The following is a 19,380-nucleotide window of genomic DNA, read 5'->3' as shown; positions in this document are numbered from 1 at the left end:
TAAAATAAGATTTATGAAAAGAAGTTTATTTATCTTAACAAAATTGGAAAGCACAATAAATTATGTATTTTCATATTATCTAATAATATAATAAAATATTAAGCATGGTAAAAGAGAAATAAATTTCTCAAGAGAAAAATAAATAAATTTTCTAGATAAATTATTATTTAAATTAGTCTATTTTTTTAAAAAAAGATTCAATTAAAAATATTATTATTTAATTTTCATTTATAGCATTATGTTTCTCATTTTTTAATACATCATGATATATTAGTTATCTATTTTAAATTATATAATTTGTATTATTTAAAAAAAACAAATTAATTTTATTAGGAGGGTATTGTTTTTTATTTCTTATCATTAATATTTTTATTATTATAAAAATAATATTATATATTTTTATATTTTCTTTCATTTAAAAGAAATATATTTCTAATTTTTTTTAAAAATTTACATTTAGCGACCGTTTTTAATTTGATCGCTAAAATTATTATAAATAATAATATTTTTTATTTTTTTAGCAACCGAAACCGTTCCGTCACTATTTTAATCAACAATTATTATTTTCGCGACCGATTTAGCGACCGATTATTTGCCACTAAAAATTTGGTCGCTAAAATTATTATAAATAATAATTTTTTGTTTATTTTTTTAGCGATCAAATTCAATTTGGTCGCTAAAATTATTATAAATAATAATTTTTTGTTTATTTTTTTAGCGACCGATTGTAATTTAGTCGCTAAAATTATTATAAATAATAATATTTTATTTTTTTAGCAACCGATTTTAATTTTTGGTCGCTAAAATTATTATAAATAATAATATTTTATTTTTTTAGCGACCGATTTGAATTTAGTTGCTAAAATTTTTGTAGATAATAATATATTTTTTTTATTTTTTTAGCGACCGATTTTAATTTGGTCGCTAAAATTATTATAAATAATAATATTTTTTATTTTTTTAGCAACCGAAACCGTTCCGTCACTATTTTAATCAACAATTATTATTTTCGCGACCGATTTAGCGACCGATTATTTGCCACTAAAAATTTGGTCGCTAAATTGGTCGTTAAATAAAATTTGCAACCAAATCAAATTCGGTCGCTATTAGTGACGGAAAAAAAATCGGTCACTAATTTCGGTGGCTAAATTGATTTTTTTTTGTAGTGGTAAAAAACTTTACACGGACAGTGTAGGGATGATTAACTTTTATATATATATATATATAATTTTACAATAACATGTTATTACATCTTGAACCCACATATGACCATACGACCAGATGCCCTCTGAAAGTGGGAAGAAGACGGAAGCTAATTAAAGATGAGAATTAATATAAGTCATGGTCATTTTCAACCAAGAAATGTTATATGTGCGTAATATTTATGACATATTTCACATATAACATTCATTTTGTTTTCTTCTTTTTCGTCACTTTGACAATGTGTTGAAAAATTATTAATGACCAACTCCAAATATGGGACCAGCAAATTGTTTCCTCGTTACTCTTGCACAATCTTAATTAGTAAATTCAAACTCAACCATGATATATATAAATAGGCGAGTCTTCGTTTTCAATTTGCAAACTTCTATTAAACTACGCAACTTATTAAGAATTCAAGTCAAACTTTATATATTTTTTGATTCGCAATAATCCGAACCCTTTATAGATTGGGAGCATTTAATTTTATGGAAGTGCGTGAGATGGAAATTTCTTCACATGGTCATGAGAAATTAATAACACAACTAGCTAGCCATGTTTGTTGAACATATATTAATTCGTGGGACCCAAAGAAAAAGTTTTCAGATCTTTCTGTTATTTTTAGTACATTTTTCTTTTTGTTATAAACGTCCACAAAAGCATAAAAATTTAAGACATGCATCAAGATTCACGAGGAACGTAGGGTTTATACAAATAAGTGAAAAGATAAAATCAGCAAAATATATATTTTCTACAGCTTAATTTAAAAAATGTAGGCTTTTCTACAATATATATTAATATAATAAAAGAAAATTCTTCATTTAATGTTTACTTTTATCTTTTTTCATTTTAGCCTAAATAACTATACATAATTTTTAATGATTATAGAAACTATCATAATAGATATTTATTTATTTTTTTTATTTTCTATTTTTATGAAGGTAAGTAGTGTCTTTTTTCCTATTTATATAATATATAAAGGAAATACTAATTTTTCATGTATATAATTTTTTTAGACATATATATTTTTATATTATAGTTGAATTATTTTTTATTTATATATATTTTTAAGGATAAAATTGAGATAAAAATATATATAGAACAAGTTAACAACTTGCTCTATAATACACATTGCTCACTCTATGATAATAATTGTCCATGTAATTATTTATTTATTGTTTTTTTTAATTTTACTTGAGGTCTAAAGTGCTTAACTATTACGTGCTAGTATTATATATATAATTACATGAAAAAGAAATGAGAAAATAAAGATTTTGTTTTTAACATGATGAATTTATTTGTTTATTTTAGGATTAACAAAGTTTTTTCCCTAAACATTTTTTCAAAATTCACTTTTAATTCCTAAAGAAAATTTTGAATGATCTTAGTCTTTAATTTTTTCTCTTACTAACATTTTTTGTCATGTTATCAACTAGGTTAACGTGATAACTATATGCAATATTTTTAAAAAAATTATATTTTAGTCTCTTATCTTTTCACAAAATTTAGGTTTAGTCCTTCAATAGTTTTTTTAACCTATGTTAGTCTCCCTTTTTTTAAAAAAAAAATTATTTTTAGTATCTCAACAATTTTTTTACTTGTCTTAATCTCTCATCTTTGCAAGAAATTTACTTTTAGTCCTTGACAATTGTTTGATTGATATTAATTTTTTAACTATTGTTTGTCATTATGATAACCACATGACTTACCATGTGGATTATCAGTTTGATGTAGTAATCAAGCAATAAAATGTTATTGGTTTGAGATTTTTTTTTTAGTTTATAAGACACTAAAATTTTTTGGTAGTGTAAAATTGCCAAAGAAAAAGGTTTAAAAATTTGAAAGAAAAATAATAGAAGGAAACATTGTAAATCAAATCAACAGCCCCAAAATACACAAATCAATAACCCATTTAAAAATTCTCGTGACATTGAAATATGTTGTTGCCTCAAGCTCTTGTCACCATAGTCACTTTTGTGTTTATCCTATGTACATATTATTTATCCCAAGGAAAATTTGTTTGAGGCAAAAAGTTTAAGATGAAAGAGATTAACCTTACTTTATTTGAGACGTGGGGTTGTGGATGAGAGTTTCAAAGGGTTCAAATATTGAAGTTTATAGTTTTAGTGCTTGAAGTTTTTCACATGTTCAATATATAGTTTATGATTTTTATTATCCTTATTGATCGATTTTGTTCATTGTCAATTGTTGATTTTGTATTTTGGATTATGGTTAAGTGAGTTGTTGATTTGTGCATTGATCAAGGGTTATTTTTGCGTATTACATTGCCTTTTTCTTTTCTAAATTTTCAAGCTTATTTTGTGATAGTGGTTGTCATCACATCATCCCTCAAGGATGATACTTGTTAGGAGAAGTTAAAACTATTAACAAACATTTTTTTTTTTTTTTTTGGATAATCATGATATTGACACGAAATATCCACCATTAACAGTAATGATTAATCTCCGCTAAGGATTGTAAGTACATACAAGGTAATATTCCTCTTGCAACATAAACTATTCTATACATAAGGACAAAATTCAAACCCTAGACAACTTAATTAATAACGTAAACCTAGTGACGAATAATTGAAAAAGACTAAGATCAGTTAAAAAACTATTAAATAATTAAAAATAAATTTCATTAAAAATCAACAAACTAAAACTAGTCACAAAAAAAATATTATTGAGGGACTACAGGTGAGTTTCATAAATATAGGAATAAGGACTAAAAACTTTTAAAAGAATTATACATGATTATCACATCAAACTAGTTAATGATATAATAAATGACATGATTGCCAACATAATTATCGTGTCAACACTTAATAGAAGCATTTGCTAGTGGTGACTAAAATGTTAACAAATATAAATTTTAGTTACCAAAGCCGTGAAAAATATTGTTTAGGTATTAAATGTGAAATTAAAAAAAGTTTTACGATTAAAAATATATTTACCATTTTATTTAATTTATTACTTATGCACCAATATTATTATATTAAGAAAATTATTTAATATTTTTCATTTTTCTTTTAAGTATGCTAATCAGGTGCCTTTAATAACTCAAGAAAGAAAGTGAATTAAATCATAAAAAAATGAAAAATATAATTTCTTTATGATTTAATTAATAAGAGAGATAAATTATTTAATTCTTTATGCTAATCAGGAGATATGAATGACTTAGTGAAATAAATTAATAAGAGAGATAAAATATTTAATTTTCATTTAAAATTAAATTAAATTACTATAATATCCTTTATACAAATTAACTAAATCAAAATAAATGAATGATTTTTTTGTCCTAAAATTTTGGTGTAGGTTGCTAACATACTCTCACTAAAAAATAGTTGGGAGTATATTAACATTCCCCTATATATATATATATATATATATATACAAACACGCAACAAGATATATTATGTGTATAGGAAACTAATAAATTATAATCATAAGTGTTCCTCAATGGAACTATAACACACACATATATAGACACATAGACACAACTATAGACACACACACGCGCGCACACACACACACACACACACACACACACACACACACACACACACACACACACACACATATATATATATATATATATATATATATATATATATTTATATGTATGTATAACTACAACAAGTTCAATGTGATAACATAAAATCCTAGTTTTTGGTCAAGCAACAATTATAAAATAGTTACATTGAGGTAGCTCACACAACATCACTATCCTCCAACTTAGCTCCCAAGAAAAGCTTTCTCATTCTTTCACCTAATCCTACCTTACTCTAATAACAACTTTAATCATCGTAGCCCAAATACAAGGAAACATGTAAGGGTAAACTTATAGAAAACAGCATAATAAGTATATATAGAGGTAAAGTACTATCAACTTCAACTCATAAACCACACAGTATAACTTATCTAGGTTCTCAACTATACAACACAATGAAATCTCAACTCATCAATGATTCAACCTAGCATATGAATACTACAATTTTCCAACACAACATGTGATCAACATAATAGTTTACAACAAAACTATATCAGAACATAACAACTCCACAATATTACACCATATCAACATGATGCGTTGTCACACATTTTAACTAAGAGATCTCTTACAACACATATCAATCGTATAAAGGGTTTGACCTTATTGAACCAACTTAATAATGTGATCTTTTTGGACTTGCTAGATTAACAACAAATTTGGAAAAAATTCTACACACAACATGATTTTTCAGATTTTTCCACTTAAACTAGGAAAGTCTAGTATTCTTGTTAGGGTTAAGATAACTTGATGTGAGTCTACCATGACCTTAACTAGGCATGGCAACGGGGCAGGGCGGGGGCGGGTTTTACGTTCCCCATCCCCGCCCCGCCCCCGCCCCCGCACCTATTTTTTTTTCTTCTTTTTTTCTTTTAAATAAATATGAAAAATTAAAAAAAATAAAAAAAAAGTAAAATAATATAAATTTTTACATATAAATATTTATAATTTTGGTTTATATATATATATATAAATAATTTTTTAATTATATTATTAAGCGGGGCGGGGGGCGACGGCGGGTATGGGGGCGGGGGCGGGGTGGGTATTAACATCCCCGCCGAACCCGATAAACACGAATTTTCCCCATCCAAATCGGGGTGGGTTCGGGCGGGTACCCACGGGGGCGGGTTAGATTGTCATGCCTAACCTTAACATGTATAACTAAGCCTATTATGGAATTAGCCCATTGACTACCTCCAAATATTTTGTCTTTCCAATTCTTAGCTAGGAATTTAATTTTGCCCCAAACATTTCACCTGATTGATTTTGGTCACTTTATACACATATGACTCAACCTGACCCTTATATTGTTTTATATTGCTTGCTTTATAATCAATGTGGCTTGACATAACTCCCATACTATATCAACCAAGGACATAGAGGAGACTCCACAATACACTTCAAGAGTCAACTTCTCGAGAAGGGTTTTTAACATTTAGACTCGTAGAGCAACATAACATAATATCTTCACAATGGGAAATTAATATTTTAAAACAACACCTCTGCTTTAGTCTTAAGTCCATCAACACAACTCAACTCCATGCATTAAAACATTATCAACATAACTACTCCAATTCTTCATAACACACAACTCCAACATAGTTCAACTCTAAATCAACTTACAACTATGATCAACAAAATTATCAACAACCATCATACTAGATCAATTTTATGAACTATAATCATACAACATCTGAACAATTCAATTTATCACATATACATTCAATACTTAGTCAAATAATTAACCATTTTTCATTCAACAATTCACACCCGACGCCATTCTCTTAGTGACTAACTTTAATAAGGCAAAAAGTTGTTAGCTTGTCCATGCCCAATGTCAAACTACCTGGGTCTGGTGTGAATGAGGCAAATTTGTCAACAACGATTGGCGTGACCAAATCCCACACTTAACCTCATTCAGGCATAGAGTACTCTCTACTTGACTCACGCCTAGGCATGACAATCTAATTCGCCCTCGTGAGTACCCGCCCGAACCTACCTCGATTTGGACAAAAAAAACTCGTGTTTATCGGGTTCGGGTTTTCCCCAATTGATAAAATCGGGGTGGGGGCGGTGATGTTAAAACCCTCCCCGCCCCCATACCTGCCCCTACCCCCGCCCTGCTTAATAATATAATTAAAAAATTATTTATATATATATAAACCAAAATTAGAAATATTTATATGTAAAAATTTGTATTATTTTACTTTTCTTTTATTTTTTTAAAATTTGTTCATATTTATTTAAAAGAAGAAAAGGAAAAAAAGGTAGGAGTAGGGGCGGGGAAACCCGAACCCTGCTGGGGACAGGGATGGGTACCTAGATTTTACCCCTAGCGGGTATCAAGGCGGGGGCGGGGACGGTTTAAATCAGCAGGGGCGAGGGCGAGGAACGTAAAACCGGCCCTCCTGTTCCCCTTTGCCATGCCTACTCATGCCTAGCATTACAACACTAGTGGCCAACATTCTTTAGGTAGAGAACTTATCTCTTAATAACACCTAGTGCCACTCAACTAGGGTCTAATATCACCAAGTTAGAGAGTTCTAAGGACATTCACGTCCGACGCCCCTCAAACCACGTTTGGCATGATTAAGATGAAGAGCTCTCTTATAACTCACACTTGACGCTACTAATCCCACGCTTGACGTCAATGAGGAAGAGAGCCTTTGGCCTTCATCATGCTTTACGCTATAAAGCTACACTCGGGGTGATAATGAATATGCACTTGGTGTATTCATGTTTTGACTTAATCCCACTTGAAACTCAAAAAATCCAAACATGTAATGCACAAAACAACGTCCATACATCATTACCAATCCATTTTCATCAACAAAAGTAACATGCAACCATTAAATAACTCAAGTTCAACAATTCTTCTCCATGAAACCAAAATTACAATAACCAAAACCCACTCCTTAAATCAATTAAAACATAAGTCACTAAGATACATAATTCAAGCAATGATCCAAGTAAAAATTAATATAAACAACATGAAATCAACAAGTTATAAGCTTCTCTTACCTCTAAATCAATTTAGAAAATAAGAATAAGAGAAAAACTAAGCTCTCCGAGAAATTTCCGCACAGAACCACCACCTCCACTTGATTCTCAACCTTCCAAGTATTGAATCTTAACACCACTCCTACATTGAACTTTAGGGAAGATCTCAATACTCTCTAGTAGACTCAGAGAAGAAGGGATTCTCTTAAGCTCCAAAACTCCTCTCTCTAACTTCTTTTTAACTTTCTTTAATAAATGAATTTATGAAACTCAAGTATTAAAGAAAATCTTATATACTCTCTTAAGACTGGTTAATTTGACCTTTACTTTGAATAACTTTCTAAACTACGAAACTTGTTAAGATTCTTAAATCTTTAGAGTTTTACAATATCTAATCAACCAATTACAACAACATTAAATTAATAAAAATTCAACAATTAATAACAAAATTCACAGTATTACAAACTGCACTCCAAAATGCTTCAATCATAAAGAATGTAACACAAAAAAACAAAAAAAAATTTGAATATATAAAATCAGTTAAACGATCAATTCAAAGTATTTATAAAAAAAAAAAACCGTTAATATAGATAGAGAGATAATTATTAGAAAAAGAATGGCAACCTTAGACCTACATCTAATGTTGTATTCACATTTAGCAGTATTTTGAAAACAATTTCTATTTAATTCGGCTAGGCAAGGGAGTTACTTTTCTAGTTTATAGGGAGAGATGATACTATATTCACTTTTATGTAACCGTGACTTGTATGAAATGGATACCCTTTTACCTTGTATCCTCTTTCTCATTACATTTGTATATACATATTTATATGACCAACATCTAAGCCCAAATTACGGTCGAGATTTATCCACTACTATATTAGAATTTACAAAGTACCAAATCTTTTAATCCAAAGGTGAGATTTATTTCATGTTGTTCTCGAAGAAAATCTAAGTATATGATAAAAAAGATAAATTAAAATTATGATTCCCACGGTTGCCGTTATGGTGACACATGCAAAGACTTTGATGTCAAAGTCAATGTATGAGCCATGAATGCATAAAGCCATAAAATGAGGAATAAATTTGTACTAAGTGATGATGCCAGAAGGCAAGAAAAATCGTGTCAAGTGTCGTTTCAAGAGTTTTTTTTTGTGCTCATCTAAAGTTGTCTAAATTTACGGGACATGTGTTGAGGTAGATGAAAGTGATAAAATATGTATTTTTAGGAGAATAATTGCCATCATAGGAACAAAAATAACCTTTGGTGCAAAAAAGTCAAGATATATAACCTCCCAAGTAATTGCTCCCAAGTCGGTGTTATTTGACAAATAATAATACTGGTTTAAGAGCTTTTTAAATGCTAAGATGACTTCCAAAACAAATATATAAATTGTATTTCATAGTATGAAATATAAAACTATATATTGATATAAATTATATTTTATATATGATAAAAAAAAAATTATATTGTGATAAAGCCATAAAGGGTAATTTTTATCTAGTGATAATAAATTTTTAATAAATGCTGAAATTGAATTTAGAAATAATAAAATAAAATGATAGATTGCAAGAGATAAAATGTTAGATTTACTTTAACTTGTAAAATTCGGACTACAAGCATAAATTTTAATTTTTAGGAACCAATCCAAGTCGATCCATCTGATTAAGTAAACATTATTATTATTATTATTATTATTATTATTATTATTATTATTATTATTATTATTATTATTATTATTATTTATTACTTTGTGTTGACTTGACGAAAAATTTTATTATTTTAAGTTTGTAATGCATTTGTTTTCACATTTAGCATATTTTGAATATTTTATAATGTTGAATTGTTGATAAAAAAATTAGTAATATTAAATGTTTTATCAGGATGATATATATTTTGCAAGTTGTATCTTATATAGTTTTTTAATTTTTAATTTTATTATTTTAATAATAAATCTAATAAATTGATCCAAATCAAATACGATTGGATTGAATTGATTCAAGGAAAAAAAACAAAAGAAAAAATTAAAATCAAATTAAATCAATTCAAATTGATTACATTAGATCGGATTAAAATATATCTCGAATCAAATTTAATATTTAATTTAATTCAAATCGTGCTCACTTCTAAAAATTATTCTCATTGAAGAATGGTCACTAGAAATATTTTTTTTAATATAGTTATTCTAATTTATATAGAAGGTAGAAAATTTATTTAACCCGACAAATATTTGTAATATATGGTAAGTTCTTTAAATAAGGAAAAAAACTAAAAATCGATTATTTTAAATCTTTTAAAGATTTATAATTCATTTAAAATTTCAATCACTGAATAAATATTTTAACAGTATTATTCAATATATATTTAGCAAACTAAATACCTTATTTAATTTTTTAAAAATTTTATTATCTAGTATACAGTAATTTAAATAATATAAATATAGTTCATATTATAATTAATTAAATTTAATTAGTTCAAATTCTAAGAAGAAAAAGAGTTCTAGTTCATATATTCAGTGTAATATGATGACATTAACCCAAAGAATAATCACTGGAAAGAAAGATCTTACTAAAAAAATTGTTAGCTAAGTTTTTGGTACATATAAAATACTAATAAAAGAGTGGAAAATATATTTTCAATTTAAGAAATTAATATCAAGATATATTTTAAAGCTAAATTAAAAAAAGTTACTTCTCTACCTGCAGATTAAAAATCACTTAAAAGAGATCTTGGTCAAAGTAAAGCTGCTTGAGCTATATACTAGACTCACTAGAGTTTTATTCAATGAAGTAAAATAGACTTCAATTGCAGTAAGAACCTTCTCTTCGGAAGTGGATGAGAGTTAAAACATTATAACTTAAATGTGATATTTTCTGCATACACATTAATTATAAAATTTGTATAGACTTGAATTAACTTCTATTCAAACCACAATACTTTGAGTCAATATACACCTACCAAATCGAATGTACATATTTATTTCCTTTATTTTTTGTTTAATCTCTTTCTACAAGTTAGGGCAATGCCACAATTATATAATTTTCCATATTAATTTAATTGGTTCCATTCCTTTTGGTATTATTTTTCAATTGTCCAACTAGAGACTTTAGATACACGGCCTATGACAATGTGAGCTGAGTTTAATTTTACAACTTCAACATCTCAACCACTTTCCTCTTTGGAAATTAATATATCCAACTTGACTATGACGTCAAAGGTCAAATGGTCACTAGTTCAAGCAATAAACCAGAGTTTACCATGCTAAAGACTCTTTAATATAGTTCAATAAGTCAACATGAGTGTTGTGGAGAAGGTAAAAATATATATTGTCTTTTTTTATTTTTTATTTTTTATTTTTTTTAAACAATAGTCTATTATTTATTATCTATTATATGTTATAAAAGAAGGTTTTGTAAATAAGTATACTAGTATTTTATCCAAACTTTTTTTATTCAATTTTTCAACATTTTTAACATAAATAATATAAAGCTATCATTACAAGAAATATTATATATAATGACATACAAAAAATGTCACTAAGGTATAATATATGTAATTATATATAAATCTATTTGATATATAATTATATATAATTTTAATTTTGATTTTGAATAAGACTCAATAACATATATTATGTATTTCTATAGTCTATATTTATATTTTTTTTAATAATATACGAACAGATATTATATATATAATGTAGGAAAAGATATTATATATATAAGTAAAAAATTATTTGACATATACTCTCACAATATTAATGTTAATTTTAGATGAGATTCAATAATATATATTTTGAGTCACTAACTTTACTTACACTTTTAAATATATGTCAACATATGTTGTATTTATAGTGTAAGTAAAAGTAATTTTTAGTAATAAGTATTGTATCACTACACGACAATATATCTATGACTTTTGAAAGCTCTTCGATAGTTCTAAATAATATTTATGATCATCTACTGTCGCAACCCAAAAATTTTCGATCTCGCGACTAATGGTTTAGACATCCTTTTAAAAGTCTCATCAATTAAGGAATGTCCGGACACCAGACTAATCCTTAATTAATGGTTTTGAAAATAGGTTCATGGAGTCGCCACCAATGTTTTACTCAAAACATTGGAAAAAGAAAAGGTTTTTAAAAGTCCAATAATGGTCTTGATAACCAGAATTGGGTTCGGGGGTCGGTTACGTGTAGGGAAGGTATTAAGCACCCCTACAACGCCCTAAATCGGTACCCTATTATGAAGATAACATAATAAGAATTAATAATTAAAATATTTAATCCCCTTTATTAATGATTATTTACATGAAAATTAAATTACACGGTTGAACCCTAAGAAATCTACATAATTGCGTTTATGATAGCAATAATTAAAATAAAAGAAAAGAAAAATAGAACAAGGGATTGATGAATAATACCTCGTAACAAGCTTTATTAGATCTTCAACTATGGAGATTTTAGGTGCTTTTGTGGCAACCTTTCACACTACAATGCCTCACAAAATCTCAAGAAATACAAGAGAGAAAAAGAGAGAAATTTCGAGCTCTAGGGAGTCTGAACGAAATTTGGAGTCCGGAGAAATGAGTCCCAGCTGTCTATTTATAGACTTCGGGAAGGGGGTCCAGAACGGCCTGTTCCAAAATCGGAACGGCCGTTCTGGATATGGCCGTTGTGGGTTAATTTGGATCCTGGAACGGCCCGTTCTGGGGTCCAAATTAAGCACACATGATTGGTATGGAACGGCCTTGGAACGGCCCGTTCCAGATTTAGGAACGACCCGTTTCAGACCCGTTCCAAATAAGCTTTTACCCCTTTTTGGAGGAGTTTGGAACGGCCTGTTCCAATCTTGGAACTGCCCGTTCCAATCTCGGAACAGCCCGTTCCAAATTAGAATTTTTGGCTTTTTGAGAGCCTCGGAACGGCCCGTTCTGGGCCCATAAAAATATTTAATTTGTGCTTTTGGGCCCTCTGAAGTCCTGTCTTCTCGTTGGCATGCTTCGGGAGCTCCTTCCCTTCGTAACAGAGATCCATGTCCTTGTTTGTGTGCCCCCGGACGAAATTGGGTGTCTACAGCTGCCCCTCTTTACTTGTCCTTTGGAATAGTAATGTGTTGCTTTTCCAAAGGCAAGGAAAGACGTAGACATTTCGTCTGGGTCTTCTCTTCGTCTCTTTGGTGCTTCTGCATTGTTTCCCTTGTGATAATGTGTTCCTTTATTTGTTGCTTGTTGAAGAGGGAGTATATTATGAGCTCAGCCTCTCCAGGCTGGACTGATATTTAGGGCTTCAGCCGGCCCACAGGTGGGAGCTCGACGGCAATCCCGATTTTGACTTTGAAGAACTTGGCGGTACCCTCATTGTCATTCACTGATTTAAGAGGCTCGACGGCGGCTCTCAATCAAGTTGTGCTGATTTTTAAGGCTTCAACGGACCTATGGTGGGAGCTCGACGGCGGTCCCGATTTTGACTTCGAGGAACTCGGCGGTACCCTCGTTGTCGTTCACTAATTTGAGAGGCTTGACGGCAGCTCTCGATCAAGCTTGGCTGATTTTAAGGCTTCAACCGACCTACGATGGGAGCTCGGAGGCATCCTAGTTTTGACTTCGAGGAACTCGGCGGTACCCTCGTTGTCGTTCACTGATTTGAGAGGTTCGACGGCGGCTCTCGATCAAGCTTGGCTGATTTTAAGGCTTCAACCGACCTATGGTGGGAGCTTGACGGCATCCCAGATTTTGACTTCGAGGAACTCGGCGGTACCCTCGTTGTCGTTCACTGATTTGAGAGGCTCGACGGCGGCTCTCAATCAAGCTTGGCTGATTTTAAGGCTTCAACCGACCTGTGGTGGGAGCTCGGCGGCATCCCAGTTTCAACTTCGAGGAACTCGGCGGTACCCTTGTTATCATTCATTGATTTGAGCGGTTCGATGGCGGCTCTTAATCAAGCTTGGCTGATTTTAAGGCTTCAACCGACCTACAGTGGGAGCTCGGCGGCATCCCAATTTCGACTTCGAGGAACTCGGCGGTACCCTCGTTGTCATTCATTGATTTGAGCGGCTCGATGGAGGCTCTTGATCAAGCTTGGCTGATTTTAAGGCTTCAACCGACCTACGGTGGGAGCTCGGCAGCAATCCCGGTTTTGATTTCGAGGAACTCGGCGGTACCTCGTTGTCATTCATTGATTTGAGAGGCTCGATGGTGGCTCTTGATCAAGCTTGGCTGATTTTAAGGCTTTAACCGACCTACGGTGGGAGCTCGGCGGCAATCCCAGTTTTGATTTCGAGGAACTCGGCGGTACCCTCGTTGTCATTCATTGATTTGAGCGGCTCGATGGCGGCTCTCAACTTGGATGGTTGTTGATATCCTTTGAAGGAGGACCTTTGAAATCTTGGGTGGATACTTGATGGTGATTCCTTTTCGATTTAAGGTACTCGACGGTACCCTCGTTGTTGACTTGTGATGGAAAATGCCCCAAGGAGGATGGGCAAGATGTACTTGATGTGCCCCTGTGTTGATGGGCGATAGATGGTGATAGGGATTCTGGTGTTTCCCCTACCATATGAGTATTGTGATGCCTCTCCAGGCGTCTGCTTATGGTAGGTTTTTTCTGAATTTTATATTTGTTTAGCTTCGGCTTTTTCATGTTTGAAGCTTGCCTTTTTCTGCTATTTTTCTAAATGCTTCGACTTTTTCAACATGTATGAAGCTTGCCTTTTGCTGTTTTATCTTTTGTTATCATCATTGGTGGAGGGATCCCAATCCATGATGATGTTATTTTCTTAATATTTATTGATGAGTATTGTTTTGGAAGCCGCTCCTGGCTTTGGTAAGGAAACCATTCCTAGTCTTGGCATTCTCTTGAATCATCCTTCATTCAATTGAGGAGTAAGGCGTGATGGCCTCTTCATGCTTGTGGACTTGATTATTCTTCCTCGTCCGGTTCTATCCCGTCTTGTTGTTGACATGTCTTTTGTTTCTTGGTGGCTATATGAAACCACTTATATGGAATGCCCTTGTTGGGGCTATGCTTTTTGACATGATCTTGGCTTTAAGGCACTGTCTAGTTATTGATCTTTTTTACGAGTGCTTTGGCCTCTTGATTCCTCCGACAAGAGATGGATAGACACACACAAAGAATGCAAGAACGCAAAAGAAAATGCAAAGATGGCCCGATCATTAGCAATGTGATTATTGCACCCACTATCCAAGCACCATTTTCCTTTTGTTTCATGATTGGAATATTGGGTAGCATGGAAAAAATGTTGCTTATTGTCATGTTCTTCAACAAATTTTTCTTATTGCTTATTTTTGTCGTAACAATTTTTCTCCATGTGCCCAAATTTCTTTGAAGACATTGATGAGGTTTTTCATGATGCCAACAATTTATTTTTCAAGTGGCTTGTCTTCTTACGATGCCACATGGAGGATATTTTCTTGACTAGTCTTAGAGAAACTTCTAGAATTTACATTATTTCTTGAAGTTTCTCCACTATTTTTATTTCCTTCATATTCTTAATTTTGAGACCCTAATATGACATTTGATTAAAAAGGTATTTTTGATAAAGTCTTTTTCATGCCTTTTCAATCTTTGTTCATCAACTTCAAGAGAATCCATTTATGACACCGGTAATGTAGATAGACCTTTAGTTTGTTCAATCGCATTTGTAATTGCATCATATTTATGGGGAATATAAATTAAATTTTTCTCAACAATTGTTTTGCCAAGAATATTTTATCCTTATGCTCTCAGTTGACTAATTATTTCTTTTATTCTAGAATAATAGTCTTTTACAATCTCATACTCTTTCATTTTGATTAACTCAAACTCAGGTCTTAGAGATTGAAGTTTAACATTGAATACCTTGTCACGTCCTTAAAATTTCTCCTATAGTGTGTTCCAAGCTTTCCTTGCACTTGTGACACCCATTATTCTTGAAAATATTATGTCAGCAACTTCTTGTTGAAGAGAAAATTAATGCTTTTGAATACTTCTGTTCGTTTTCCTTTAACCCTTTTCCTCTAAGTTGTAGTGAGAGTTGATGTCTTATGGAATAATGAACTTGTGTTCTATAATGTCCCATAAATCTTGAGAACAAAAAAATATCATTATTTTAACTCTCCAAAAATCATAGTTTTCTCCCATGAAAATTAGGACTAGAATAGATGATGATTGATTGATAGTGGCCATATTTTAGAAATTATTTTATAAGTAGTATAGAATATAGTTGGATTTTTTTAGAAGTAGTTAAGAAATATATCTACATCCGATTATAGCTCTAGTAACACTAATAAATGTTATAATAGAGGAATGATGATATTGGATTAAAATTAGTTGAACAAGGAAGTTCAAGAGCACATGATTTTGGAGGAGAATGTATTTGTTGCAACAAAAAGTTGTTTGAAATGAATTTCAATTCATTGGTACAAGGAACCTCTTACTACACACATATCATTGCATCACCTATATAAATGTTGTGCTTATAATCATGAATTATAAAGTATACTATAATACTTTGTAAAACTTGTTTCTTTACTTTTCTAGATTATTCATTATAATACTTCTCTAACATTTTTAGAATATTCCTAAATTTTCATTAACGTCTAATAGTTTTTTATATTCTATGTATGGTGCTTATTTTCTAATTTGATACTATGAATCCTAATATGGAATTGACATGATTTAGAAGAAGTCATATTATTTCTAACTGTTATCTCTATATAAAAATGATTAGACCTATTAAAATAGCCCTAGGCTTTAGGAGTTGGCTCATCTGTTCCACTTTATAAAGCCCTTATATTTTAACTCACTCAATAAAGAGGCTTTTTAGCCCTTAGACCCCATAACCCTTACACATTGTCAAGTAGGATCAATCCACAAGTCCTACATAGTATGACAAACAACCTTCGACAAATTGAAGAATTAGGATTTACGAATTCCTTGTAAGAAAAACCCTAATCCTTTTTTTTCTCAAATTGACCCAGTTAAAGAGCCTCATTTTCTCAAATTAACCCTTATTCTCTTGTTTGATAGGTCTATTTCTCACTCTCATTCTTTTTTAAATTTCATTCCTTTCTTGGAATTTCTTCTCTATTTAGTTTGACAGTTCTATTTCTCATTCTTATTTAATATTTCTTCTTTGTTTAGCGATTCTTTAAAGCAACACAATCGTCTGTCCAATCTTTGTTAGTTGTATGTACCATTTCTTAGATTATCATCTTTAAATGGATTTTTCATAGTTTCTCACTCATATTACTCTAATTGTTACAGTTACTCTAAGAAGGTTGAGGCTACTGAGGATTTGTCAAAAACTTTAGAGGTATATACATAGTTTGCTATTGAATTTCCTTTTTGATTCCTTTTGTGTGTGTAGCTTCTTATGTTAAATTAATGTATTTATCTATGGTTTCTTTAGAATGTAAACATATACTTATGCATAGTTTATTAATGTGTTAAATAACTTAATTCAATAGAATCTAGTTTGTGGATTGGTACTTATTATTAGGTGTAGCTAAGCCAATTTAGAGGAATAGGATGAGAAATTGATGAATGATGAAGCATGAGGTTTCTTAGATGTAATGAGTAGTAAATTAACTAATATAGAAATATAATAAGCAAAGAAAAGAACAAAATTAGTTGCACATTAACATTATTTTTTAATGGCAACATATTGGTAAAGGGGAAAAAGTACACCATGAGGATTCATGTGGGAATAACAACTACTTACTAGCTTTACCTACTTTTATTATATTTCCATGACCAATATGGGGGACACGCACACTCACATACTAACAGAGAAAGAGAGAGAGAGAAAACATGCTTTCTTGTTGACAAAACAATGAAACTTAAACAAACACTTTTTGGATAGTACCAACACCCTCTCTACCTATCTTTCTCTTGATAGTTATAATACCATCAATGTTGATTAGGTTTTAAGCAAATAATAAGTACGTTGGTGAAGGACAATTCAATGAATAAAGCCAAATCGATGGGTTTCTCTATCATCTCTCAAACTTCACATGCAACTAATTGGTTCTTGTTCCTAATATCTTCTACACAATGTTAGCATCTGGATGGGATTAGAGCCATATAAATTATATAATATATAATATGGATAACACTTTACTCTCTTATTTAAAGCCATCCAAATTGGTATTGTCAACACTTATTGATTCCATTTGTCAAGAGTAGGGATGTCCAAATGGGTCAGCCCAACCCATTTGGTTTGACCCACCTCAACCCACTTTATAAGTGGGTTGGCCTAGCTCGAACCACTTGCGTTGATATCTAAAAATTTTCAACCTGGCTCGACCCACCATAGGTTGGTGGGCTAAACGAGTCAACTTACCAACCCATCTATGTGAAACCAAAATACAAACCACCAAAGTTATCCCTAATTCAATGTGTTTACCTTGTCACTCTCGGAGATATGAAGGCTTAGAGTGGCTCGCAGAGGCTTGCAAAGGTCCTAGCGAAGGCTCAAAGGCTTTGAGATGGAGGCACATTATTGCATGCGATCGCTCTTAGAGGCGTAGAGGCTTGGGGTGACTTACGAAGGCTTGCAATGATGGCTCCTGGAGGTGCAATCACTAGTTGATGGGGCAACTTGAGGTGGTGATGAGTAGCTTGCAAAGGCTCATCGTTACTTGTGATCGCTCTCAAAGGTATTGTGAAGGCTCGGGATTTTGGTAGCTTGTAATGACTCGCTTAGGCTTGTAGTGGTGGCTCGCTTAGACTTGTAGCGATGGCTCACGAAAGCACAATGGTTGGTGGAGAGAAGTGAGGAGAAGGGTGTGGCGACTTAGGGTTTCTCTATTCTTGTTTCTCTTGGTTTTGGAAAATAGAGAAATGATCAGATGAGGATGGGCTAAAAGTAGGTTAATTGGTAAGGCTAAATGGGGGTGCGAGATGAATGGGGGTATAAGTGGTTTAGGTGGGTAGCCTAACCTACCACAAGTTTAACCTGGGTGGGTTGGGTTGAATTTTTTTTTGCTAATCATGGAGATCTTGGTTTTTTTGGTCTGACCTGACCCATTTTCAAGGTAGGTATGGTTGGCCCACAACACATAATCTACTTTGACAGCTCTAGTCAAGAGCAAAGTATTCCTTGATAGAGGGAGATCAACATGGCTCTCATTACTCTTTTCCGCCTTGCTTTAGATTCCACCTTATGATGAATAACTCATAGTTCATTACAAGCAAAAAAAAATCAGTTCATGTCCACTTCCAACATCTATCATAAATGAAATAGACCAGTATAAGTATAACTCGTGGGAGCTACTTAGTTTGTTCGTTGCCATGCATCACTTATTTTTACTATAGGTCTATTTAGTTAAAAAGGTCTATAAGAAAAAAAAAGGTTTGTCTCATTTCAATTTGCAACCATTTGACTTGTTAGGAAGTTGAGATATATTAAATAAATAAAAAAAAATTATATATAAGGATCTCTTTGAAACCAGAAAAGGATTCCTCTGTTACAGTATATTAGCAAAACTATAGAATATAATGACAATGTAATGGAGCATCCTCCTTATAAGGTGGCAATTGGAAAATACAAATTAGAGTAAAAAGAAATGAAATGCTAACACCCAATGACTGAGAAATGACCAACTTCTTTGCTTAGCCAAAGAAA

Source organism: Cajanus cajan, chromosome 2 (assembly GCF_000230855.2).
Source record: "Cajanus cajan strain Asha chromosome 2, NIPB_CcT2T_4, whole genome shotgun sequence".
Lineage (NCBI taxonomy): Eukaryota > Viridiplantae > Streptophyta > Magnoliopsida > Fabales > Fabaceae > Cajanus > Cajanus cajan.
This window is presented reverse-complemented; position numbering follows the sequence as displayed.